Below are 25,257 nucleotides of genomic sequence, written 5' to 3' on the forward strand. Positions count from 1 at the left end.
CACTTAAAAAAGAAAATCTGGTCGGTGAGATGGTCATGGAGGATTTTAAAAAGCTATAACATGTTTCTGAGGGTCTAGAAGGCCACAATCATGGGTAGGGCTATGCACATGACTCAAAAACACCCAAATGGCCCTAATGTCTTGGCCTTGGCAGACCCTGAGGCTCTGCACAAGTAGGAAGTGATGGCTAAGCTAAACCTGTAAATAAATTACTGTAGTGCTGAAGGCATGCAACATGCAACAGAACTTGGCAAATCTGAAAGACTTATTGCCTTGAAGCATTTCAGGAAACATCTGTCAATCACTAACTGACCATAAAAATAACCAAGCCTGAGATTTCAGTGACCGCACACCACAGGAAGTACCCAGAAAACTCACAGAACAAAGAAAAGGCATGGCAACAATAAAATTTCCACAAAATATTATAAGATGTGCAAAAATGAGAAAAATATTGTTTATACATAGGAAAAAATGACCAATAGAAATCGTTCCTGAGTGGACACAGCTATTAGGTTTAGAAATAGATGGGGAAACAGTGGAAACAGTGGCTGACTTTATTTTTTTGGGGCTCCAAAATCACTGCAGATGGTGACTGCAGCCATGAAATTAAAAAATGATTTCTCCTTGGAAGGAATGTTATGACCAACCTAGATGGCATATTCAAAAGCAGAGACATTACTTTGCCAACAAAGGTCCATCTAGTGAAGGCTATGGTTTTTCCAGTGGTCATGTATGAATGTGACAGTTGGACTGTGAAGAAGGCTGAGCACTGACTGAAGAATTGATGGTTTTGAACTGTGGTGTTGGAGAAGACTCTTGAGAGTCCCTTGGACTGCAAGGAGATCCAACCAGTCCATCCTAAAGGAGATCAGTCCTGAGTGTTCATTGGAAGGACTGATGCTAAAGCTGATACTCCAATACTTTGGCCACCTCATGCGAAGAGTTGACTCATTGGAAAAGACTCTGATGCTGGGAGGGATTGGGGGCAGGAGGAGAAGGGGACAACAGAGGATGAGATAGCTGGATGGCATCACTGACTCGATGGACATGAGTTTGAGTGAACTCCGGGAGTTGGTGATGGACAGGGAGGCCTGGCGTGCTGCGGTCCATGGGGTCGCAGAGTCGGACACGACTGAGCAACTGAACTGAACTGAACGGAATGGAGGCAAACACTGTACGTCTGCTATTTTGAGTGTGTTCATAGAATTAAAGGAAATCGTGTCTAAAAAAATTAAAATGAAAGATGAGAATTATTTCTTACCAAATAAAGAGTATCAGTAAAGTGATAGAAATTATAGAAAAGAACCAAATAGAAATTTGGGAGTTGAAAAGTATAATAGTTGAAATTTTAGAAAAGTCCCAATAGGAGTTCAAAAACCAGTTTGAGCATGCAGAAGAAAGGTTCAGCAAATATGAATATAGATCAAGTAAGAGATCCAGTCTGTAAAACAGAAAAAAGAAGAAAAATGAATAGATCCTCAGAGACTCATGGGTCATCATAAAGTACACCAACATATACAAACAGGAATCCCAGAAGGAGATGGGAGAGAAGAGGTAGAAAGGATATTTAGATAATGGGCCAATTCTCTCCAAATTAAGGAAAAACATTCATTTAAACATCCAAGCATTTTCAACAGACTCCAGGTTAAACACAAATACTTCCAAGCCCAGACGTTTAATAATCACATTATCAAAAGCCAAAGACAAATAAATACAGTTGAAGAATCAAGATCAATATACAAAACTCAATAGTTTTCCTATACGATAGCTATGAACAATCTGAAAATGAAATTAAAATAATTTTATTTATAATAACAGAAAAATGCATAAAATCACTTAGTACATACTATATACTAAGAATATTTAGGGATACATTTAACAAAAGAATTGCAAGACTTGTATACTGAAAATTTCAAAATATTATTGAAGGAAATTAAGTCCAAAAATAAGAGGAAAGATGGTTTCACATTCATGGATCAGATGGCAACACTCCCAAATTGAACTGTAGATTTGGTATATACCTATTGAAATTCTAGCTGCATTTATTTTTGGTTGCAGAAATTGATAAGCTGATCTTAAGATTCATATGGAAATGCAGAAAACTCAGAATAGCCAAAACAATCTTGGGGAAAAAAAAAGAACTGAGTGGAAGTACTCAAATTTCCTGACTTTACAGCTTTTAAAAAGCTACAGTAATCAAGACAATGAGGTACTGATGTAAGGATACATATCTGGATCAAATGAGTAGGATTAAGAGTCCAGAAATAGATGCTTACACTTATGGTCAATTGATATTTGACAAAGTTCAGTTCAGTTCAGTCACTCAGTTGTGACTCTTTGCAACCCCATGAACCGCAGCACACCAGGCCTCCCAGTCCATCACCAACTACTGGAGTCTACCCAAACCCATGTGCAGTGAGTTGGTGATACCATCCAACCATCTCATCCTCTGTCATCCCCTTCTCCTCCTGCCCCCAGTCTGTCCCAGCATCAGGGTCTTTTCAAATGAGTCAGCTCTTCGCATCAGGTGGCCAAAGTATTGGAGTTTCAGCCTCAGCATCAGTCCTTCCAATGAACACCCAGACTGATCTTTAGGATGGACTGGTTGGATCTCCTTGCAGTCCAAGGGACTCTCAAAGGTTCCAGGACAATTGGATATTCAAATTAAATTACACATAAAAGAATTAAGTTGAATTCCTATATCATGACCATATACAAAATAACTTTAGTATAGACCTAAATGTAGTAACTAAAAGTATAAAAAGTAATTAAAAGTATGTTAGAAACAGGATCTTTGTAACCTAGAGTTAGACCATGCTGCTGCTGCTGCTGCTAAGTCGCTTTAGTTGTGTCCAACTCTGTGTGACCCCAGAGACAGCAGCCCACCAGACTCCCCTGTCCCTGGGATTCTCCAGGCAAGAACACTGGAGTGGGTTGCCATTTCCTTCTCCAATGCATGAAAGTGAAAAGTGAAAGTGAAGTCGCTCAGTTGTGTCTGACTCCTAGCGACCCCATGGACTGCAGCCTACCAGGCTCCTCCATCCATGAGATTTTCCGGGCAAGAGTACTGGAGTGGGGTGCCATTGCCTTTTCCAGAGTTAGACCATGGATTAACCTTAATTATTTTAAATGAAAGATACCAGTCATAAATGACCACATCACATCTTGTATGGTTTCATTTATACAAAATGCCCTGGATAAGGAAGTCTGTAAAGGTAGAAAGTAGATTATTGTTTGCTTAGACTAGGGGAAGTGGCAGGTGTGGAGTATTACTGTTAATAGGTATGGGATTTCTTTTTGGAGGGATTTTGTTCTTTGCCTCTTGTTCTAAAATTAGATTGGGGTGATGATTACACAACTCTGAAAATACAAATAAACATTTAATTCTTCGCTTTAAAATGGGTGAGTTTTTTGTTATGTGAGTATATTTCAATTTAAAAAAGCAGAAGAGGTTCCTGATACAAGAGCAGGTTTAATGAGGTCTCTGGCCTCACCTGCCAGGTGCAGATCCTACTTTAAGTAGAAGTGCATACCTATACGATGTGCAAAGCTTCTAACCAGTGATATTTTTCTGGACTTTGTGTACATGCTTAATCACTGAGTCATCCAGACTCAGGCTACTCTGTCCTGGGATTTTCCAGGCAAGAATACTAGAGTGGGTAGCCATTCCCTTCTCCGGGGGATCTTCCCAGGAGCTCAAACCCTGGTTTCCTGAATTGCAGGTGGATTCTTTATTGTCTGAGTCACCAGGGAAGCCCTTTCTGGATTTTGTTTTTTATTAACTCCTTCATTTCTTCCCTTCCTCCATTCTTTTCTCTTTTTTAAAGTGTTTTTCTTCTCCTTTAAAACTTTTCTTTTGAAATATTTTGTATATTCACAAAGTAACGTACAATGATAGAGTGACCAGCTGTGTGTATTTCCCAGCTTAAGCAATCAACCATTATTACTTTAGCTGAAGACACTTGCGGGTTTTTCTTTCTCTGCTAAAGTTTCTGTCCTCCAGGGTATTTAGATTTAGTTTTATCTAGACTACAGTACTTTGGCCACCTCATGTGAAGAGTTGACTCATTGGAAAAGACCCTGATGCTGGGAGGGATTGGGGGCAGGAGGAGAAGGGGACAACAGAGGATGAGATGGCTGGATGGCATCACTGACTCAATAGATGTGAGTTTGAGTGAACTCCGGGAGTTGGTGATAGACAGGGAGGCTTGGCATCCTGCGATTCATGGGGTCGCAAAGAGTCGGACACGACTGAGCGACTGAACTGAACTGGACTGAGACTACTTATCGCCATGTTCCTTAAGTCTTAGCTGAATGCCCCTCGACCCACTTGCTGAGTCTCAGAGAAACATCCTCTTCCCAAAGCGTCAGGTGCTCCTTGTTTCAGCCTTTTAATTCAGGTCTATGGAGGAGGCCACAGAGAGGACATCACCTGGTGACCTATGAACTGAATCCGGGCAATCAGAGGCTCCTCTCTCCCCCTTCCCTCTGTTCTGCCCACAATTCCGCAGTGGGACCATTTTAAGGATGTGGCCTGGAGAGACTACTGGTGTGGTTGAGACCATCTAGATGGTGTAGGTGACCAAACCCAGTTAAGAGGTCTATAGAAAATTTTCAAGATTTTGGCAGATGCATGTGGAGATTTACTTGTCTCGCTGTTGTACAAGACAAGTGTCTCTGTAAGTTCCCTTGCTTATTAAACCTGGCATCTCATAGTCTGGTGGAGAAAGAAATGGCAACCCACTCCAGTATTCTTGCCTGGGAAATCCCATGGACAGAGGAGCCTGGTGGGCTACCGTGCATGGGGTTGCGAGAGTCAGACACCATGGAGCAACTACACTGCCGCCACCGCAGCAGTCTGGAGTGGCCCGCCTCTTTCTTCAGTCTGCTCTTGTACTCCGTGTCTGGGGCCCAGTTTTTGAACCAGCAAGGTCTCTAGGAAACCGAATCTGGTTCTTTTTGCCACCTAGAAGGTCAGCCATTCACTTTCCATTGTGTGACTTCTTTTTCAGGGGTGACTGTGGATGCAAGGCAGAGATGCAACTTAGCCTCATGGTCTCTGTGACTTTAATCAGGACTTTGACTCACTCAAGAAATGTTCCAGGTGCCTTTTCCCTAGCCATGGAAGTGAGAGGACTTCCAGGAGCTGGGAAACACTGTCTGTGCAAATTCGACACCGCCTCTTGCAGAGAGAATCCAGAACGTCCATTCCTCTTTTGAGTGAATAAACACAGGTCCAGCCGGCACAGTTCTAGCAGGACTGGCTCATATCACGTGGGCAGGTAAGAGTTGCAGTTAGGTATGGTATCAGCAGTTTTGTGTTAATACAGGGCATGATCTTTGAAAATAATACTTAAGGGAGATCAATGTAAAAATGTGTGCTTAGGGTCTTCAAATCAATGGCATGCCACCTTAGTGCATTAATTAGACGTCCCAGATGCTGTGCTGTAGTCCTTCCTGAAAACCCATTCACACATCCCAGCGTGATGAGGTCTGCTTACCCCAGTTCTAAAGGTACAACGATCATGGACGTTATGGGCAGTGATGGGGGGGTTCACACTAGGGGCTGCTGGGAGGACAGCTCACAGCCTTTCCCCTTTGCTGAGAGGCTTTGCAGCACCTCCTTCACAGCTCTGTGCTCCATGGATCATGTTCCACACCTCGCTTTTGTGCGTTTTGATTCTGTTCTTGTGGTGGTGTCTTGTACTTCTTGAGGCTCATGCCTCTCTGGCTATTTTCAAGGCCCTGATGACATCACCTTTGGCTTCTTCTTCTGGAACTTTTATAGCATTCTCCCTGCAGTACCCCTGACCCTGCCCCATTCCTGGGCTCAGCTATGTCTCTGGGTGTTTGTCAAGGGAAGGAAGTAACCTCTGGAGTTGTACTTGAAGTTTGCACTGGAACAGTGCCACAGGACGAAAGGGGCAGGGTCTGCTCCCCTCTCCCCCCTCCTCAGGCTCAGGGAGGGTACATCCCGTGAGTCAGAGTCTTTGCGGGATGCATCCACCTAACTCCAGAGGTTTGGGGGATGCTCAGGTTGCCATGTTCCTATGTCTTTTCTTTCCTTTTTGGCTGTAAAATGGGACTTCTTCTTTCCGAAGCATCATAGGAGTGGAGTGGCTCTGCTCAGAACAAACTCAGCATTCTCCAAGACTCATCTGAGGTGCAGCACTGAGGTCCTAAAAGTTTTTTGAGTACCCCATTCTGAGCATTTAGCTTTCTTTCTATCCTTTGTAAACAGCGATGCAGCAGAGTGTAGTTTAAGGACAAAGCAGCAGGAAATTCTTTGAGACTTGAGTCCCTTTCAAGTGCTGAGTTGGGTGCAGGCAGAGCCATTCCTGTGAGAGTCATCCACCTGCCTCTGAGGCTCTCCTGGCTGCACGGGCTCCTGGCCAGCCTGCTGCTGCCCGTGGCCCTGGCATGCCTTCTTTCACCTGGTTTGCCCTCGCCTAGGGCTTAGCAGACTCTGCATTTGCCACCCTCTTTTCTCCACATCTGGCTGGGAAAGCCTGTGTTGAGTACTTTACCCGAAGGTAAATTTCCTAAGGAAGGGCTCTCTGGGTCTTGTGCACTGTTTTGGTGCCTGGCATACAGTCATTGGTCACCCCCTGCAAGCCAGCTGGAATCCAATTCTTCATTCCTATCAGTTCATTTCAGTCGCTCAGTCATGTCCAACTCTTTACAACCCCATGGACTGAAGCACACCAGGCTTCCCTGTCCATCACCAACTCCTAGAGTTTACTCAAACTCATGTCCATTGAGTTGGTGATGCCATCCAACCATCTCATCCTCTGTGGCCCCCTTCTCCTCCCACCTTCAATCTTTCCCAGCATCTGGGTCTTTTCAAATGACTCAGTTCTTTGCATAAGGTGACCAAAGTATTGGAGCTTCAGCTTCAACATCAGTCCTTCCAATGAATATACAGGACTGATTTCCTTTAGGATGGACTGGTTGGATCTCCTTGCTGTCCAAGGGACTCTCAAGAATCTCCTCCCACACCACAGTTCAAAAGCATCAATTCTTCAGTGCTCAGCTTTCTTTATGGTCCAACTCTCACATCCATACATGACTACTGGAAAAACCATAGCTTTGATTAGATGGACCTTTGTTGGCTAAGTAATATCTCTGCTTTTTAATATTTTGTCTAGGTTGGTCATAACTTTTCTTCCAAGGAGCAAGTGTCTTTTAATTTCATGGCTGCAGTCACCATCTGCAGTGATTTTGGAGCCCCCCAAAATAAAGTCTGTCACTGTTCCCATTGTTTCCCCATCTATTTGTCATGAAATGATGGGACTGGATGCCATGATCTTAGTTTTCTGAATGTTAAGTTTTGAGACATCTTTTTCACTCTCCTCTTTCACTTTCATCAAGAGACTCTTTAGTTCTTTTTCACTTTCTGCCATAAGGGTGGTATCATCTGCATTATCTGAGGTTATTGATATTTCTCCCAGAAATCTTGATTCCAGCTTGTGCTTCATCTAGCCCAGCGTTTCGCATGATGTACTCTGCATATAAGTTAAATAAGTGGGGTAACAATATACAGCCTTGGTGTATTCCTTTCCATATTTGGAACCAATCTGTTGTTTCATGTCCAGTTCTAACTGCTGCTTCTTGACCTGCATACAGATTTCTCAGGAGGCAGGTCAGGTGGTCTGGTATTCCCATCTCTTTCAGAATTTTCCAGTTTGTTGTGATTCACACAAAGGCTTTAGCATAGTCAATAAAGCAGAAATAGATGTTTTTCTGGAACTCTCTTGCTTTTTCTATGATCCAATGGATGTTGGCAATTTGATCTCTGGTTCTTCTGCCTTTTCTAAAACCAGCTTGAACATCTGGAAGTTCCCATACTCTGGCTATTTTATAGCATTAGAATTGACTTGATATTGATATCACGATGATGATGGTGGTGGTGATGATGATGTATTTGCATCTTTGAGAAGTGTCTAGCTTTGGATTTGGGCTTAATGTTATACTTGGAAGATTTGGAATTCCTTGAAACAATCATAAGTGACAGTTGTATCTGTGTGTGGGCAAGAGTAGACATCTCTTACTCTGGTAAGTTCACTGGAATTGAGAATCTGAAGTTCACTCTAGTGCTCACTTTCAAAATTGCTGCTCTTCTATACTCACAGGAATCCAAGTGAAGGGTAGGTTTGGTTAGGGTCTGATGGAACCAGACTGAAGCCTTAGACTGCTGAACCCCGGTGTAAGCAGTGCCTTCCTGGGAGTGGCTATGGCCTGAGTATTCCTCTAGCTATAGCCTTGGCCATGACAGATGTGGGCCTCCGAGACAGGGAGCTGGAGCTGATGGAGCTGGATTTTAGGAACAGTCTTTAGCTCAGTTGGTAAAGAATCTGCCTACAATGCAGGAGACCTGGGTTCAGTCTCTGGGTTAGGAAGATCCTCTGGAGAAGGGAAAGGCTACCCACTCAAGTCTTCTGGCCTAGAGAATTCCATAGGCTGTATAGTCCATGGGGTCACAAAGAGTTGGACACGACTGAATGACTTTCACTGTATTTGTAGAAAGTGGTGTTGATGAAAGAAGTACTGGGAGAGGGAGGAAAAGAGAGTGAGCAGGTTGAATTGGTGAGCATGTTACCTTATCTGGTAATTGTATTTGAAGGACATGGCTTGAGGCTGCCATTAGCGAGGACACAGTTTGGGAGAACATGACCTTGGACAGGTAGACACTCACTGCTGTAGGAGAGACGTGCAGGGGATGCCTGAATCTAGGAAATGTGACGGGATCAGGAAGATGCCTTGAATCAGGGTCCTGCTATGGATTTAGCAGTGTTGCTTCTTGGAGCCGAGAGCATGGTCTAGTGAAATATGACTGGGAAGATGACTAACAGAGAAATAAACATGAAGATGCTTGTGCACTGACATGGAGAGACAGCGGTGCATTATAGCACAGGCCCGCTGTCATGCAGGAAGAAAGCAGAGGCAGGAGGGAGGTGGTTCTGTCTTGCCTGAAGCTGCCTGACATTCTTAGCAGGCTCCCAGTGCAAGACTGGGATTATGGGAGATGCAGACAGTTATTGTATGCATGGCAGGGCATTAAACTCAGAGGGAACTAGTCTTGTTTTAGCTCCCAAGTCACTAGTGTGGACCTTGGGTAAATTAAGGGAGTCCACTGGCTTTACTCTTCCCACCTGTAAAATGGGTTTAACTATTGAATGCTTGCAGGGTGGTTAGAGGGGGTGATGTGTACTGTGACAGGTGCCCAGCACACGGTAAGGGGAAAGGTGTCCAGGCTGCTGGATGGGAGGTTAGCAAAGATCAGGAAGAGGAGTGGGGATGATGAGCAGGACCAACTCGGAAGTGAAGAGGCCTTACAGAGGCAGAAATGACATCATTTCTCAGCTCTCTGACTGGACAGAGCATTTGTGAGGTCGGGGAAGATCTGTCAGACAACAGGGATGCAAGAGAGAGAGGGGAGGCAGGACAGGACACCTGGGCCAGACGGGGAGGACCTTGCACGTGAAGGAGTTGGCGTTTCATGTTAGTTACCATGTCCGTTTCCTCGTACCTACTCTGAGTCTCCTCACTGTTTGAGCCAAGGTAGTTTCCAGTCTCAGTCCTGAGGAGGGTCTTGAACATCCTCTTGTGTTTCAGACTCAAGTCCTGTTCTGTTATCACTGTCTTGCCTACAACACAGTAGCCTTCAGACCCCGGGCTTCTCCTCGAAAGCAGCAAGGTGCTGTGGGCAGCTAGGCTGGTTGGGCATCTGGCCACTTGGGCTATAATCTTGCTTATGTCCCTCATTGGCTGCTTGACTGGAAGCAAGTGACTTCACTGCTCCAGCCTCAGTTTTCTCATCTCTAAAATTGGGCATTAGCACCTCCTGACATGGACAATCATTGATGGTATGGATGTGAATGTAACTGGCAATTGGAAACACCTTCCTTCTTGGCACACCCTCAGGGCTCCCCTGGGGCTATGTGATGTGAAATCAACAACTGACCTTGAACTCTGCATCACTTTCCCCCCATGCTATCCTGGCCAAGTGCCTAGTAATAAGAGGAAGCTCAAACAGGGAAATCATCTAGACTCTGAATCTGCAGAGGAAAAAGAATACAAATATCTAAGTGCCTTGTATTCAATATAAATTCATAAGGTATATCGCACATTTTAGAAATATATCACCACACTATATATTCTAAATGTCACATAATGGGCTCAGCTTTCTGATATCTTGAATATATCTTCCAGACTGTCAAGTATATTTTAAAAATGAGTATCTTTTTAACGACCTGTGGTGGGTAACCTCAGCAGAACAGGAGAAAATTCATTATTTCTTCTGGTGCTAAGTGACTTGTACATTTAGAGGTGCTCAAAGAGGGTGAAAAAAGACAGTTCTTTTCAGTTTGGGGCTTAGAAGGGGTTAGGAAAGTGAGATTAGAAATTGGGAGACTACATAAATGGCTTGGATGTGAGATGAAAAGGATGCTAAGCAATGGGAGGTAGAGGAAAGAGAAGGAGGGGGGAAGAGTAACTTCTGTGAGCCAGATGAATAGCTTAAGCAGTGAAGTACTGGCCAGCCTGAGCCTGGGATGCTGCTTAAAATTCTGGCTCCACAGCACCTTCTAGGAGGGGAAGGAAAGGATTTGTTGTCATTGCTGTCGGAGGAGAAGGGAGGACAGGGAAGGGAGGACAGAGAAGCGGAGGGAAACTGTAATGGGCGCCAACCAAAGGCAGGCCAACACTTCATCCAGGTTATCCTATTTAATCCTCCTTGGATCCTTGGGGGGGGGGTGGTGCTGGTGGCATTTTTCTCTCTATTTTTTGACAAAGAAACCGGCTCAGAGCTGAGTTATGTGTTTGGGCCCAGAACTCAGGTCTGTGTGACTCCAAATCCCACTTCACTGAGCAAGGATGTGAGGTTGTCCCCTTTGCATTTGTGGAGTATGGCCTTCTGGCTACGATGCTCTGAATTTTCTCCTCAAGTCAGTGGCCAAATCATTTTAAGAGCTCCTGTTCCTGCTAGTTGTTAATTGTCAGCATCTGCAGCAGAAGAAACAGCTCAGCCAAGGCAAGTTTTCCTAAACACCTCCAAGGAGAAATGCGAAGATCTGTCTCCAAATCTTTTTATCTTTGGCAAACTCCATTCCTCAGCTGGGTATATAGAACCGTCAATCAGAAGACCCAGGGAGGTCTTCCGCTTGATTGGGAGGCTTTCTCCCAACCTCATCCCAAGTGGAGGGTGGGGCACCTCTCCTGGCAAGAGGCCAGTCAGTTCTGTTGGTCTGGGGAGGTGGAGCCTAGAGGCTTTAGAGAGTCTCCAGCCCCACGATGATCTAATGTGAGAGGCTGGCAGGCCTAGGGACAAGGCAGTGCCCAGTCTTGCCCTTGAGGAGACTGCAGAGTCAAAGAAGGGTTATCAGCAAAGTGGGACCAGGTGACTTATGGGAGTTGAGGTGCAGAGAAGGGAGAAGGAAGTGTCCGAGTGGGCACAGGGGAAGTGGTTGGCATGAATTCTGAAGCTGCAGGGTTGAGGCTCCTGCCCTTGTTCCCACGCTCATATACTTTCCCTGGAGGAGATCAGGGCGTAGTACCATGCAGGAGGAAGGGAAGGTTGTGGCAGGCTAAACCGTCCTGGCTAAGCTGGGCCACTGTGGTCCCCACCTGCGGCAGTATCCGCAGTGCTGGCTGGCTTCTCAAGGAGGAAGATCTTAGTTTCACAGGTGTGCTTCCTCCCTGGCTTTTGACCCTCTCCCCACTATTCTTCCATCACCCGGCCCTACCGTCGTCTCCTGAGATAATCCAGACCTGAGTCAGGCAGTGCAAAGGATCCACAGTCCCTTGGGGCTCATCCGTGGCTCCTCTCTGGTGTGGTTCCAGCCGTATTCCCAGTCCAAACCTCCCCCCGACCCAGGACTCTGGTCAGGTTCATGACGACTGCCTTCTTCTGAAGTCTTCCTCTTCTCCTTGATAAGAGTCCCTGCCCAGGAGCCCCAGCCCTCAGGGCTCGGGTCTGCTGCCAGACGTTCCCCCCACACTAGACAAGGAGGCCTCCAGAAAGCCATTTCCTCGCCTTTCTGACGAGCTCTGCTCTCTAGCTCCTCTCCCCGCTTCCCAGGTCGGGTCCACAGCCTGGGGCCTCATGTTCAGGCCGTCTGTAGAGACCTGACATGCGTAGCTAGCACTGAAGTCTGTTCCGGGCAGTCACTGCCGCTCCTGTGCTGGACGGGAGTTAACTTCCGTTACTACCTTCGTGCGTGCTGCCGTTCTGCACCGGTCTGTTTGCTGTTGGTCTTGCTGTGCCCAGCGATATCTCCCAGCAAGACACTGTTCCTTTGGCCTCAAGGGCCAGGATGGAACCCAGCCTAGAATAATTGTAATCATGAATATTTTTTAAGTGCTCCTGGCATTCTTTTATAATCATTTTCATCATCTTATTTCAACCTCAAAACAACCCTCTGAGATTAAATGATGATTCTATTTTACAGATTAGAAAACTTCCCAAGATAGAGGCAGTCTATTCAAACCCTGACAGTTTTACTCCAAAGCCAACATTATCAGTTGCTGCATCACCCTGAACACAGGTCTCAAATGCAGGCAGGAAGCTAGGCTAGAACACCTAGGATTCCTGGAGTCTGGCTGGAAATTCAAACCCAGAGCAGCCCTTCAGGGGCAGAGAGGTATGCAGTCTAACACAGGCTTTGGAGAGAGACAGGTGTGCTTTGCAATCACCAGCCTTGTGACTCTGGGCAAGTTGTTGTGCTTTGAGCCTCAGGTTACCAATCTGTAAAATGGGCTTAATAATTATTACTTCACAGGGTTGTGCATCAGGAGATAAATTAAAAAAAAAAAAAAAAAACCCACTGACCATGGTACCTGTAGGATGCATGGGACACTTTTTTAGAGAAACAGACTTTGTTGCAAGCCATTGGCCCAGGCTGCTTGTATTTCTGCTCAAAGGATTCCTGGGAAAATGCCACGGAAGGCTCTCCCGATTAATCCCAATAATTATCAAATGGCTGTGACAGAGGACTCAGGAAAATATTGTTACCAAGAGCCTCTTCTGTGCAGCCCTTTGGACAAAACTCTGGCTCCTTGCAGCAGCTTCTGCCTGTCCCCAGCCAGCTGGACCGGAAGCAGAGTATTGGGGTATAAGGAGGAAGCTGAAGCAGTCTTTTTGCAGAGGGGCTTCCCAAAAAGGGGATGACACAGCCTAGTATAGTTTGTGGGAGTTTGTTATATGAATGACTCCTGACAAATCACACCTTCCTGTCCATGTCTGTGTATGGATCCCCTCCCACACTGACTCTGGGCCAGACTGTCCCTTTGGTTTGTCCAGTGGGACACCAACAGATGTGATGTGAGCATGGTGTGGACCGTTACCTGTATACTGGGGCTTGCTTTCTTGGAACCTAGCTTGTGAAGAAGGCCAAGCCAGCCATGCACACACCCAGCAGCTCTAGCCACATTTGCCAGACATGTGAGTGAGGCCATCAGATACAATGCATGCCTGCACGGTCAGTTGCTGAGCTGTGTCTGACTCTCTGTGACCCCATGGATTGTGGCCTGCCAGGCTCCTCTGTCTGTGGGATTTCCCAGGCAAGAATATTGGAGTGGGTTGCTGCGCTTTCTTTCAAGGGATCTTCCCAAACCAGGGCTTGAACTAGCATCTCTTACATCTCCTGCATTAGCAGGCAGGTTTTTTTTTTACCACTAGCACCACATGGGAATCCCCATCAGATGCAAACCAGCCCCCGTCCAACGTGCTGTGACCACAGATGCATGACGCATTCCTCTCTAAAATTAGAGGAGTACTGAGGTTCCCCTCATGTGCCCTCGAGCGCCTGGCTGTTGAGTATGCTTCTTCTTCTTACCTCTCAAGGATTGAAATCCTTTTCCTCTTCTATTTGTGGGGTGTCTCTGCCGTGACTTGCCTGCATATGGCAGAGGGTGGCTTGCCATGTCTGTGCAGTAGCCAGCTGTGTTGAACATGCTACTCTTAAAGTGTGTCATCAGGGTGGCTCCATGCGCCACCCTCCATGTTCCTGCACCTCAGGCACTGTTGCCCACAGAAGTCACATGTACCTGATTATTCCTGTTTCCATACACAGAGTAAGTTCTGTGCATTTACATACACTTAAAAAAATGCACACCCCAGGTCCTGCCCAGCTTTGTGGCAGAGGGATTTCTGTGTGTGTCAAAGACAGTGCTTGCACTCGAAATGAGGTCTCCCATTCATTCCTGGACGGTAGAGGCAGACCCATTAAGAATGCACAGCCAGTCTGACACTCCTCACTGCAAAGGGTGTTAAACACTCACACACCACAGCTCCGCCAAGGAGCAGGGATAAATATGGCAGGCCTGAAATGGGTCTAAATTGCTCTTGATGGCTCTATTCAATAATGTTGGTCTTCTCCTTACAGTGCTATATAACAATAGTCATTTTCAAAATGGGGTCCTGCAGTTGTTTTTGAGGAAGAATTGACAATTTTGACCTACAGAGTAGTAATTTGCAAAATGTTCTTTCTTTAAGCCATTCACTGGGAAATGCAGGAAGCCCACACGCGCTGGCGTTGAGGCAAAAATGGTCATAACTAATGATAGTTGTAAGTGTGCGTGGCCATCCTGGGGATGTTCCTGAATCAGAGCTGGGGCCAGGGAGAGGCAGAAAGGAGAGCTGCATTACAGACGGTGGTTCCAGAATCAGAGCTGGGGCCAGGGAGAGGCAGAAAGGAGAGCTTCATTACAGACGGTGGGGCTCAGAAGTCCCTGAATAAAACCTCTTTTACTTCGCTTTGCAGGTACATTTTACATTGTTGGCTCTGCACTTTACAGCCCCTAAATGGGTTTCAATCCAGGGAAGTAACTGTGATAGACAAAGGGACAGTGGTTTCCAGAACCGCTTATCAGAGGTACCTGCTAAATTCTCTGAAGCCACCAGAACATCTGCTGAGCACTTAGGATCTTTATAAAAAAAATCATTAGAAATAGTCCAAGGAATTCTTCCTGGATTTAATTGTACTTGAAAGTTACAGAGGTCAGTTATCTGCTCTTTACTCTGATGCTTGTTTATGTGGGTCACTAAGCTGTACATGTGTCTGTATATGTTGTGTGTTCTCATCTGAGGTTTTTCTTCCCTCTATTTCTCTGCTCATTGGAGGCAGATTAATTTCAGAGTTTCTCCCTATACTTCTTCAGGAACCTAGACAAGCTGTTATGTCCATGACATGGTCGGTGGGTGTGGGAAGTCAGGGAGACAGTGTGCTCCAGGGTCCAGAGCAGAAGTGGTTTTTAAGACATGACCTTTTGGGGCCTGGGTTTTCCAGAGATTTGCTAAAGGCCTTTCAGGACAGCAAGAGGAGAGACAGAATGATTTGCTGCTCTCAAGAAAAGAGGTCAGAGGTTAGAACAGGGGTGAAAGGCCTGGTGAGAGTAGCTCCCCACTTGCTCCACCGTGGGTGGAGGGAGCTGTTCCCTCAGGGAAATCAGCTGCATCTGCGCCCAGAGGGAATGGCACATCATTTTTTTTTTTGTCTTGGAGTGCTCAGCCTTAGTGAAAACTCTGTGCTGCTGGTTCCCGAAGGCCCGCTGAGGCCTTGAGATGTGATGTCGGTAGCAACCATGGTGGGAAATGGAGACCTCCCTGCTATTTTATGGGCACTATTTAGGCATCCATTTACTGCCAACTTGCGAGGGAAGTTGGGTGCAGGAAGGAGGTTGCCGTAACAAGTGAGAGTAAATTTCCTTTTTATGCAAATATTTTATAATTTTCTCAAAGCTGTATTTCAATGAATGTGAAGGCTGATTAATAGAAATATGGAGTAGGAAGCACTGTAAGGAAAGGCCTGATTACTCTCATCAGATGAAGACCTCCAGGAAATCCGGTGAATGAGGTCTTTGGTTCATTGTTCAGTCCTTATATCCTTGAGGTTTTATAAAGTACCTTCTGAGGATGTCAGTGGGAGAAAGTGTATAAGAGGCTCGGGAACTTGGAGGGGCCTGTGGGAGAGTTGTAGTGTGGGCAGGATGCTGGTCAGGGGTGTCTGACTGTTCTGTTGTCTGCTTTTAAATTCCATGGTCAATGTCCAGCTCTAAGGTTTAGGACAAAGCAAAACGCTTTAGTTGGCATGAAATTTGTGTTCTAGTGGAAGAACTTGACATCTTCTCATGGTCCTATCAAATAAAATATGTATAAGAATATGAGTTAGGCTTACCCAAACATGAGCTATTAAAATATTTAAATATTTTAAATATCTATTAAAATATTTAAAACTTGATAACAGAAGAAAGCATATTTTTGCTGACCCTCTCCACGTGTCTTCCTGTTGAATTACGTTGCTTTGATGTGGACTAATAGGTCTATGCCTGGCGACAGCTGCCACACTTGCATCAATCAGAATGGGCTAAGCTACTGTGGTAACAGCCCTGAATCTCAGCGGCTCCAGATCGTAACCCCATTTCTCTCTCATATTTTGTATTCTTTTTGCTGACTGACCTGTGTGCTCTGCTTGTGTTATCGTCACTCAGGTAGGCAGGGGAGCTTTTCTGCCATGCTTCTCAGGAAGTGGGACTCTTGGCCAGGGTGCTGTGCTTCAGAAGACTCCTTTCCTGGAAATAGTTTCTGCCCCCTCTCCAGTGGCTGTGGCCCGTCAGGGCTGGTAGAGCTCCATGAGTTTGAACCTTGTCCGATATGGGTCCCAGTTGCTGGAAGTGAATACCTGAGAAATCTGTAAGCTTCTCCCACCCACCACCAGTGCCTGGGACTGGCTGCACCCAATCAGGTAGAGCTACCTTGGTGGTGTGCTCTGATCCCAGACCACCTAATGTAACTATTTTCTTTTTAATTTAAACATTAATAATATTTTAGACAGGTGTAAATAATAAGAATTAAAAAAAAAATTACCTACATGGTTAACATTTCTAGTGCTCTTCCTTCCTATGTATAGATCCAGATTTCTATCTGGAATCATTTTTATTCTACCTAAAAAAATGATCTTTAACATTTATTGTAGTTTTTTGCACCTTTATTTCAGTATTGCACTATTGTTGATATTGGATTATTTCAGGTTTTGTATGTCCAACATTAAAAAAAATTTTTTTTGCCTTTATTTTCGAGGGATAGTTTTAGTGTTATAGAATTTTAGGTTGACTTTTTTGTTTTTCTTTCTATACTATTAAGAATCTGTTCTACTGTTTTCCTGGTTGCATCATTCTTAGAAATCCACTACCACTTTCTCTTTCTCTTTCTTTATGTTCTGTATTTTTATTTCTCTGGGTACTTTGAGATTTTGTGCTTGCTATTTGTTTTCAGTAGCCCTGTGCAATGGCATTGCTTTCTTTACGTTTCTTGTACTTGGAGTTAATTGAGCTTTGTGAATCTGTAGAGTTATAATTTTTATCAATTTGTAAAAATTTTGGCCATTATTCCCTCAGATATATGTTATCTACCCATCTGTGTTCTCTCCTTTGAGGACTCCAATTACCTGAGTGATAGCTTGTATGAAATTGTTACACAACCCACTGATACTAATTTTTTCAGAACTTTTTCCATTTGGGTTTTAGTTTGAACATTTTCTATTGATTGACATGTCTTCAAATTACCAACTCCCTTCTCTGCCAGCGTTAAACCCATTTAAGGAATCTTTCAAATCTCACTCATTTTAGTGCTCATCTATAGAAATTTGCTTTGGCTAAAAAGCCAAATGTGTCTCTGTTTTTACTTAGCATAGTCAGTCTTTCTTCCAGTTTATTAAATATATGAAATACAATTATAATACTTGTTTTAATGTCTTTAATTAAAGCTTTTTAAAATTCTTAAAATTAAAGATTTTTAGAATTTAATTAAAGATTTTTAAAATTCAGCTCCATCATTTTTCTCCTCCTTTGGGTCATATTTTCCTGCTTCTTTACATTGCTTGCTAATTTTTTATGAGAAGCTTGGCATTGTACATTTTATCTGTTGAGTGCTGGATACATGTACAGTTGGTAAAGAATCTGCCTGCAATGCAGGAGACCCTGGTTCAATTCCTGGGTTGGGAAGATCCACTGGAGAAAGGATAGGCTGCCCACTCCAGTATTCTTGGGCTTCCCTGGTGGCTCAGCTGGTAAACAATCTGCCTGCAATGCGGGAGACCTAAGTTTGATCCCTGGGTTGGGAAGATCCCCCAGAGAAGGGAACGGCTACCCACTCCAGTATTCTGTCCTGGAGTTTCAATGGACTGTATGTTCCATGTTCCATGTATGTTCCATGTGGTTGCAAAGAGTTGGACATGACTGAGCGACTTTCACTTTCACAGTTTGTTTGATAAGCAGTTAAAATAATTGGAAATAGTTTGATAGTTTTGATTCTTGCTTTTAATCTGTGTTAGGCAGTACCAGATTGACCAGACTTTTATCTAGGGCTAACTTTCCCTACTACTGAGGTGACACCCTGACGAGTACCCTGCTGGTGTCCTGTGAATAGAATTATAAGGGTGGTTGACGTTCTTGTTTTGGTGGTGGAGCATCGTTATCCAGTAGAAGGAGGTAAAGTATTTGAGACTTGATATATCTTAAAATTGGAGAAGGCAATGGCACCCCACTCCAGTACTCTTACCTGGAAAATCCCACGGATGGAGGAGCCTGGTAGGCTGCAGTCCATGGGGTCACTAAGAGTCAGGCATGACTGAATGACTTCACTTTCACTTTTCACTTTCATGCATTGGAGAAGGAAATGGCAACCCACTCCAGTGTTCTTGCCTGGGGAATCCCAGGGATGGGGGAGCCTGGTGGGCTGCTGTCTATGGGGCTGCACAGAGTCGGACATGACTGAAGTGACTTAGCAGCATATCTTAAAATATCTTTTCCCCCTACTCTTATATTTGGCTGATAGTTTTTCTCGATATGAATTCTAGTATGAATTGGAAAAGAGTTCTTTCAGGATCTAAAGGCATCATTCCATTGTTTTTAGGTTCTAGTGCTGTTGTTGAGAATTCTAAGTCCATCTGACTTTTGATCCCTTGTACATGACCTGATATTTATTTATGAAAACTTATATAATCTTCTCTTTTTCCTCACTTTTCTAAAGTTTTATCATGCTGAATGTGGGATTGTATCTAGTTTTATCAATTCTCTTGGGCATTTGGTGAGCCCTTTCAATCCAAAACTAATGTCCTTTAATTCTTGGAAATTTACTTGAATTATTTTGCTGATCATTTTCTTCCATTGTTTGGAAATCATGTTATTTGGAGGCTGGGCCTTTTGATATAGTGACTATATCTTTAAAATATTTTCCTTAAAAACCCAGGGCACTAACTTTGAGTGCCCTGCTTCATGCATCAAAAAAAAAAAAAAAATTCTGTCTCTTCTTTTTCGCTCATTCTCTGTCATTTCATAACTTATTTTCCGAGCTTTCAATTGAGTTTCTTTGTTTCGGCTCTCATGTGTTTAATTTCCGAAAGTTCCTTTTTGTTTTCTATTTTCTTTGTCATATCCTATTATTTTTCTCTTTGTTGGATGCGGTGTCTCCTCTTCTGCCAGTTGCTTTTTCCTGTTTGTGGGTGTGTAGTTCTCTACATTCCCTCCTAGAGGCTTTCCTCCCGTGTTTCATAGTCCTTAGTTGTTCAGGTTTGAGTCAAATGCTTTAAGAAATGAACACAAGCTGTGGACACTTGGGTGTGGCTTCTGGAGTATGAGCTTCACTGTAGGGTGATTAGGCTGAGAACATTCACAGGGGACCATCTGGTATCAGCATTATTAGTTCTTTCCTCTTGGGCTGATCAGGTTCTCCACAAAAGGCTATTTTGAACTCCCGCTGGAAAGATATGGCCTGGGAGTGCTTTGGCAGCCAAAGAGAAAGAGGGTGGTCAGTGTTTAGAATGCAGTATCCCCTAATACTTCTATTTTCTGTGGCTACTCTGCTGCTAACTGTGCATGACTTTTTCCTATTCACATACAGTTTCTTTCATTCTTCCCAGGAAAAAACATTTCCAGACCAGCTGAGGTGGAGAAGAGGTAGCTGCCCAGAGGTGTGCAATGACAGTGAGCATTTATTTGTTCATTTATTTATTAGAAGTTATTATATGTCAGGTGTTAAGTATATATACTTTATAAACCTTAGCTTACAAAGAGGGAAAAAGTGTCAATACCCCGTTTTTCAGATACAGGAACTAGAGCAGAGAGTGGTACAGTAATATACCTCAGATTTCTCAGCCAGTAAGTGGCCAACTGGGACTTACAGCCGGCTGTTGGGTTCCGTAATGTGTCCTCTTGATATACTAAGGGGTCTTACAGTTACACAGCTTACCCGTGACCCTTCCCTTTCCTGGCCATCCCTACCATTCTATATCATTTCCAGAGGTGATACCTGGCACTGCCCATTCCTAAGTCTTTGGAGGAATTTGCATTCTTATTTGGATCCCTTTTTGGCTTTCCCCACTCTTGGCTTAGAACTTCCAAGTAGGTTACCGCTCTACTCTACAAGTTGGCCATCCACCTACTTTCTAGCCTCCAAAACTAGGCAGATATTGTCTTCTCTTCTCATCCTTTTGATTTCATTCATTTTAAACAAAATCTCTTTGTTGTCGTTTCAGTGAATGTGTTGTAGAAATGCTTTGAATGCAAATGCTCATTCTGCCATCCCTCCCTGGAGGTCTTGAGATAGAACTTTCTACCACCCTGGTAGCCTGCAGATTTAATTTGACTTATAAGGTGTAGAGGAATGAATGTTTCTTCCAGCCCTAAATTTGTGGATAGAACTTTTCCCATGTTCCTGTGCTCCGGTGGGTACATATTCTTATACTTTTGAGAAATTTGCGTGTGTGTCTCTGTGATGTGGACAATGTGACTGTCTCTTAGGCACAAAGTGGCCTTATTCTAGCCCCTCGCCACTGAGTCACTTGATGACATGAAGCGCAGTAACCTCTGGTTTCAGCCTCCTCATTGGCACAACCCTTTTTCATTTAGGAAGGAAGCTGGGCCAGGAACTTGGCACCCTTCTGCCACTGGCACACTTGATTTTTTTGAGTCCGTGATGTTAATTGTGATATAATTTTCCCCCTTAAAAAAAAAGTTTCCCCTCTTGTGGAAGTTTCCAGTATGTACCCCTCTTATTTCTAGATCATAATCACAAGTCTTTGCCAGCTCCCAGCTCCTTTTCACCCCACTGGTCCAAACAGCCAAAGCCTAGGTGTTTTGTGGCTGATTCAACATCAGTTAAGAGTCACTTGTTGACTTCCTGTTCTGGGGCAGGTGCTCTGCTATGCATGGGACACACAGAAATGAATCTGCTGTCCTGGAGCTAGTGATCCAACAGGGCAGACAAGCAGAGCTCAATGTCATACTAAGAAATATGTCCTTTGATAGCAGTAAAAATCAAATGCGCTTTCAGGGAGCATTGGGAAGGAGTGACGAATTTTACCTGGAGAAATGAGGAAGAGCTTCACATACGCTGTGACACATGCATCAGATCTCAGGGGAAAGTGTGCCAGTTCTAGGCTGTGGAAATAGTGTTGGTAAGGTGGGTGATGACAGAGAAGGAGAGGAGAGAGAACAGGTAGTAAAGCAGTTTGAATACGTGTTGCTAGTTTCCTGCCTGTCAGAAGCCTAGATAGGACATGGGTGGGCACAGGGTCACCCAGGTGAAGGAGAGAAGGTTGGCTGAACAAAGTCCAGTGGCCTGATTGAAGCTATGCTCCAGGGTTTGATTGCCTGGTCTCCAAACTCTACTTCATCACTTTATCACCTGACTCTGATCCTGTGCAAGAGGGTTAAACTTTCCTCAATTTCTCTGTAAAATGAGAGTAATTACAAAAATTGAACCAATTGATCCATGTCAATAATTTTGCATTTTTTGTTGTTCAGTCGCTAAGTCGTGTTTAATTCTTTTCGACCCTATGGGCTGCAGGACACAAGGCTCCTCTCTCCTTCATTATCTCCTGGAGTTTGCTCACACTCATTTCCATTGAGTCAGTGATGCTATCTAACCACCTCATCTTTTGTTGCCCTCTTCTCCTCCTGCCTTCAATCTTTCCCAGCATCAGGGTCTTTTCCAATGAGCTGGCTCTTCACATCAGATGGCCAAAGTATTGGCACTTCAGCTTTAGCATCAGTCCTTCCAGTGAATATTCAGGGTTGATTTCCTTTAGGATTGACTGGTTTGATCTCCTTGCTGTCCAAGGGACTCTCAAGAGTCCCATGGGTTCTCCAACACCACAGTTCAAAAGCACCAATTCTTCGGCGTTCAGCTTTCTTTATGGTCCAACTTTCACATCCATAAATGACTACTGGAAAAACTATAGCTTTGACTAGATGGACCTTTGTAGGGGTCTGGTATTTCTATCTCTTTAAGATTTTCCCACAGTTTGTTGTGATCCACACAGTCAAAGTCTTTAGTGAAGTCACTGAAGTAGAAGTAGATAGTTTCTGGAACTCCTTTGCTTTCTCCATGATCCAATGAATGTTGGCAATTTGATCTCTAGTTTCTCTCCCCCTTTGAAACCCAGCTTGTTCATCTGAAAGTTCTTGATTCATGTACTGCTGAAGCCTATTTTGAAGGATTTTGAGCATAACCTTGCTTGTATGTGAAATGAGTGCAATTATATGGTAGTTTGAACATTCTTTGGTACTGCCCTTCTTTGGGATTGGAATGAAAACTGCAACATTCTCCCAAGGTACCATATTTAAGTTTTGATAATGGGACCACCCATTTCCAGGCCTGTGGCCACTTCTGAGTTTTCCAAATTTGCTGATATATTGAGTGCAACACTTTAGCAGCAGCATCTTTTAGGATTTTAAATTGCTCAGCTGGAATTCCATAACCTCCACTAGGCTTTGTTCATAGTAATGCTTCCTAAGGCCCACTTGACTTCATACTTCAGGATGTCTGGATCTAGGTGAGGGATCACACAATCATGGTTATCTGGTCATTAAGACCTTTTTGGGTATAGTATGTGGCCTAGAACAAGTTCTCAAATATTACCCCTAATGCCTATCTTTCCACCATTCTGTACAACTATCCACTTCTCTTTATGTACTTTCTCCTTCTACAAAGGATTGAGCAGAAAGGAAAAAAGGTATTGAAGAGTTCTCAGTATGAGTTCAGTTTTATACATGATGAGTGTGCTAGGCCAATGGAACACCCAGGTGGAGATGTCAAAGAGAGATTTCAAAATTTGATTTTAAATGCTCAGAACCAAAGAGAGGTCTGAACTGGAGATATGGATTTGTGAGTCATAGGTAAAGTCAAGGGAGACAATGAGATTAAACTTGGGGGAGGAAGAGAGTGAGAATGGAAAGGACTGAGCTATCATTACCTTGAGGAACTCTATTTCAAAGGAGAAAGAAGAGCCAGGGAAGGCTCATTAGTGCGCTAGGGCTGCCACACAAAGAACCACATACTGGGTGCCTTAAACAGCAGACTTATTTTCTTACAGTACTGGAGGCTGGAAGTCCAAATCAGTGTATGACAGGGTTGGTTTCTGGTCAGGGTTATGTATTCTTGCTCGAGGTTATGTAGCTAGCCCAAGGGCCAGCTAAAACTCAAAGCCCAGACAGGCAACACCAAAGTCTGTGTAGTTCCTGCTACCACACTGAGACATGCCTCCTACTTAGCAAGTCCACCCATGAGTCACAAATGGAATCCCCAAAGCACTGCACTCAGTTTCTTGTATAGATGAAATAATACAGGACACCATCGTCAAGTGTAGACACATCCAACAATTTAAACATGAAACCAGCTCTCCTCACAGTCGTCACACTGGAGCATGAAAGAAGCTATGTCTCCATCCATTGCTGATGTTAGGAGGCAGGAACTTGGGGCTTGAATGCTTCTGTGCCCAGATGTCCATTTGAAGGACTAAAAGATTAACAGAATTTAGGGGCTTTTGGCCCAGGGAACTGGTAGGGAATTCTGCCAATTATTTAGAAACCTTGAGCAAACATGAGTAACAAAAACAAAACCGGGTGTCTTTGTGCTGAGCTCAGGGTATATAATGGATTTTTCCAGCTTCATGTTCCTCCATTTCTGGAGCTGAACCAACTTACCTGCTCCTTGCAGCCCAATTCTGCTTCTTGTCTTTGTGTGTTTTCCACAAGTGTTACTCCTCTGGCACATCTTTGGAGCTTCTATCTACATCTCTGTGTGGGCTTCCTAGAGAGCTCCAGCCGGTCCTGTGATTCCTAGAGAACAACCAGTAAGGCAGAGTTTTGTGACTGGGTCACTGTCCAGCTGGCAATACACTCCATCCCAGGTGGTTACTGTACCATGAACAGACTCTAGCACAAAGTGGTGGGACCCCATTATCAAACTTTCAATATGGCACCTCAGGAGAATGCTACAGTACAGGGGAATACATTGATCAGTATAATGATCCAGGTGTTTGGAATACGTGGTTGGCGAAGGAATGAAAAATATTAGGGTAATAGAATTGGGTGGTTTCTATGAAGTTTCATTGGCACCCCACTGATAGATCATTGAAGGCTGAAAGCAGTTAACTGGCAATTGAATTTTAAATATTAGAGCCAGTCTCTATGGTAGCTAACAAAAAGCCCTTATCTCATTCAGTGAATAAAGAAAAAGCTGAATATCAACCCAAGATTGAATAGAGTGGCCATATTTTAAAGATGGTTGAATGCCCAACTACGGCAGGTCTTTTTGGCTGAAGCCAGGTCCCCAGCTGAAGAAACACAGGAGTCTGATGCATGGGATTGGGGCAATTTGGTTGAATTTCCCTAAGAAGTTTGCTTCCCAAGACTTCTATAAATCTTCTGATCCTGTAGAGTTGCCCCCAAACTCTGTTAAGAGCTACTACCCACTACCCCAAAGTGGGATGGGAATTCAGAGCTTTTTCTCCCATAAGGCAATAGTTACCCCCTCTAGGGATGATCCACTTTCTCTCTGGCTATCAGGCTTAAAATCAGCATTGAATTGCACCATAATCCAGCAGAGTGTTCTGAGGCTCTGCAAGAAGGGAATCATCTGCACCTACGGGAACTGGATGACCTAACCAAGGACTGGGGGTGGGGAGTATCCGTGAGACTGGGTTCTGAATGTGTTCAAAGGGGCCAGAGCATAAGATTGGACAAGGGATACAGAATTCAATATCCTGGAAGGAACTTACGGATTGGTACAAACTTGCTGTTAAGGTGATTCTTAGGAGTCTGGAGAAAGCAATGGCCCACTTTTAGTGACGGTGAAATGCCCGAATTTCTGTGGCAGATGGTATGGGAAGGGATTAAGAGGATCAGAAAGTGGGTGTGCTGAAATGGATACATTATCTGAGGTTAAAAGACCACCAGAGGATTATGTTCTATTAGAAG

Source organism: Bos indicus, chromosome 28 (genome assembly GCF_029378745.1).
Source record: "Bos indicus isolate NIAB-ARS_2022 breed Sahiwal x Tharparkar chromosome 28, NIAB-ARS_B.indTharparkar_mat_pri_1.0, whole genome shotgun sequence".
NCBI lineage: Eukaryota > Metazoa > Chordata > Mammalia > Artiodactyla > Bovidae > Bos > Bos indicus.